We start from the raw sequence: 3,425 nt of genomic DNA, 5'->3' as shown, positions 1-3,425 counted from the left end.
TGATGTGGGTAGATCAATTGAGGTTAGGAGTTTGAGACCAGCCTCGCCAACATAGTAAACCCCATCTCCACTAAAACTACAAAAATTAGCCAGGCATGGAGGCAGGTGCCTGTAGTTCCAGCTACTCTGGAGGCTGAGGTACCAGAATCTCTTGAACCCAGCAGGCGGAGGCTGTATTGAGCCAAGATTGCACCAGGGCACTCCAGCCTGGGTGACAGAGCAAGGCCCTGTCTCAAAAACAAAAAACAAAAACAAACAAACATACACCACTCTGAACAGATATTTGAAAATTGGAAGAAGCTTCTTCTCTGATAAAACACCAAATGGCGGATGACGCCTGTGCAGCGGCGGGGCCCAGAGGCCCTGGTGGCCCTGGGATGGGGAACCACGGTGGCTTTCGGGGAGGTTTCCGCAGTGGCATCGGGGCCTGGGACGCAGAGCTCGCGGAGGCAAGGCCGAGGATAAGGGGTGGATGCTCGTCACCAAGCTGGGCTGCTTGGTCAAGGACATGAAGATCAAGTCCCTGGAGGAGATCTACCTCTTCTCCCTGCCCATTAAGGAATCTGAGATCATTGACTTTTTCTTGGGGGCCTTTCTCAAAGACGAGGTTTTGAAGATTATGCCAGTGCAGAAGCAGACCCGTGCTGGCCAGCGCACCAGGTTCAAGTCGTTGCTATCGGGGACTACAATGGCCACGTCGGCCTGGGTGTTAAGTGCTCCAAGGAGGTGGGCACCGCCATCCGTGGGGCCATCATCCTGGCCAAACGCTCCATCGTCCCCGTGTGCAGAGGTTACTGGGGGAACAAGATTGGCAAGCCCCACACCGTCCCTTGCAAGGTGACAGGTCTCTGTGGCTCTGTGTTGTGTGCCTCATCCCTGCACCCAGGGACACTGGCATCGTCTCAGCACCTGTGCCCAAGAAGCTGCTCATGACAGCTGGTATCGATGACTGCTACACCTCAGCCTGGGCTGCACTGCCACCCTGGGCAACTTCACTAAGGCCACCTTTGATGCTATCTCTAAGACCTACAGCTACCTGACCCCTGACCTCTGGGAGGAGACTGTATTTACCAAGTCTCCCTATCAAGAATTCACTGACCACCTTGTCAAGACCCACACCAGAGTCTCCGTGCCACGGACCCAGGCTCCAGCTGTGGCTACAACATAGGGTTTTTATACAAGAAAAATAAAGTGAATTAAGCCTGAAAAAAAAAAAAAAAGAAAAGAAAAGAAAAGAAAATTAGAAGAAATATGCAGTATAGATAAGCCAGAAGACAAATATAAATGAGAAGTTTAAAAATATTGAAGATAAAATAATGCGAGTCGAGTTTAGTGGAAAATACAGTGGAAATGAAGAGGAGGGAATATTTAAAGAAAAATAACTGACAACATTTCAGAAGTAATGCCAAACTTGAATCCACAGATATAAGAAGCTAATACGCGCAGTAAATATTACATACTTAGTCACATGATATGGTAGTTGCAGTGCACCAAAATTAAAAAAAATTAAGAAGAAGAAAAAGAAAAAAACTAGAGTGTAAAGACCAATCATTTTAAAGTAACATAAATTGCACCAAGGGAAGATGTCTCACAGCAATAAATGAAACCAAAAGAATAAAATAATATCTCTACAGTATTATAAGAAAATGATTAGAAATCAAAACGTTTTTACCCAGCAAAAATATGTCTTTTAAGAGAGAATAAACTTTAAGACAAAAAGAATCCTTACGACTAGATAATTTCCCTGCAAAATGCTCATGAAGAAAACAAGCATACATTAATAAACTAGCCTCAAAATATATTAATAGAAATATTGATAAAACAATAGGGAGAAACTTTATACATCTATTCCTACAGTAGAATATTTCAATTCATGTTTTTAACTTGATAAATAAAATAGTTAAAAAATTAGTAAAGATAGCAAATATATGAACAACATAGTTAACAAGCATGGCCTAGTAGTATGATCTGGAATTCTGTCCTCAAACAAGAGAATACAATTTGTTCTCAACCAAATATAAAACAGTTTATAAATAAGCACATTATAGGCAGTGAATCAATTATCAATAAATGCCAGTGAATTTCTACTATGTAGAAAACATAAGGTATGAGATTTGAAAAGAAAAAAAAAATTTTTTTTCTGAGGTGTTAGGAGAACATCACAAATAATAAGCACAATATAATGGAAAGATGAAGATTTCTGCCCCACAATTAAACAATACAAGTTGCTCTCACACATTTACAAAAACGATGATCACAATTTAAGCTCATAAATCAATTATCAATAAATTCAAAGAATTATTGTTATAAGGCTGCATAAAGACATAAGATTTTAAAATGATAGAACATTTAAATTAGTACAGCCACTATGCAAACTGTATAAAGATTTCTCAAATAATAAAAAAAAACTGCCATATGATCCAGCAATCCCACTACTGGTTAGATATTTAAAGGAAATTACATGAGTATATCAAAGAAATATCTGCAGTCTCGTGTTCATTTCAACACTGTTTACAATACACAAGATAGGAAAGAAAATCAAGTATCCAACAACACATAAATGGATAAAGAAAATGTGGAATATACACAAACAATGGAATACTTTTCAACTATAAAAAGAAGGAAATCTTGCCGTTTGTGACAACATGAATGAACCTGGAGGACATTATGTAAAGTGAAATAAGCTAGGCATAAAAAGAGTAGCACCATATAATTTCGCTTACATGTGGAAATAAAAAGAATTGGACTCATAGATATATAGAGAGAAGGGTGGTTACCAGGGACTAGTGATGGTGAGGGAGGCAAGGAGATGTTAGTCAAAGGATACAAAATATGAGTTAGGAGGAATAAATTCAAGAGATCTACTTTCTAATATGGTGAATCAAGTTAATTAAAATGTATTATCTTCTTTAAAATTCCTGAGTAGATTTTAAGTGTTCTCACCAAAAATAAAAGGTAAGTAAATGAAGTAATGCATATGCTAATTAGCTCAACCTAGCCATTCCATAATATATACATATTTCAAAGCAATATATTGTACACAATAAATATACACAATTTTTATTTTTCAATTAAATACAGGAAGTAAGCTATTCTTTTCTCACATATGATTCATTGTATACATAGGAAATTCAGTTAAATTTATGGATAAATTATTAGAAATAATAACAGAATTTAGCAGGGTGAAAGGCAATATAAGATCAAATTAAAATACTTTTCTATATATGAACATCAGTTTCATAGCTATGTGAACTTTGTCAAGTTAATCTGTCTGGAATTATAAATTCCTCATCTATAAAATAGGAAAACTAATAGTAACCACTTCATATGGCTGTTAGAATATCAAATAAACTAATATGTATAAACTCTTTGAATAGTGCCTGATACATTGTAATTTCTAAATAAGAATTAAATAATAGATACAT

The 3,425-nt window shown here is 37.1% G+C and overlaps 1 pseudogene; it reads left to right on the top strand.

The window, feature by feature from the left end:
- The first annotated feature begins 323 nt into the window (after nt 1–323).
- On the top strand, nt 324–1,209 carry LOC104675553 (annotated as a pseudogene).
- Nucleotides 1,210–3,425: the final 2,216 nt, after the last annotated feature.

Source organism: Rhinopithecus roxellana, chromosome 6 (genome assembly GCF_007565055.1).
Source record: "Rhinopithecus roxellana isolate Shanxi Qingling chromosome 6, ASM756505v1, whole genome shotgun sequence".
Lineage (NCBI taxonomy): Eukaryota > Metazoa > Chordata > Mammalia > Primates > Cercopithecidae > Rhinopithecus > Rhinopithecus roxellana.
This window is presented reverse-complemented; position numbering and strand designations above follow the sequence as displayed.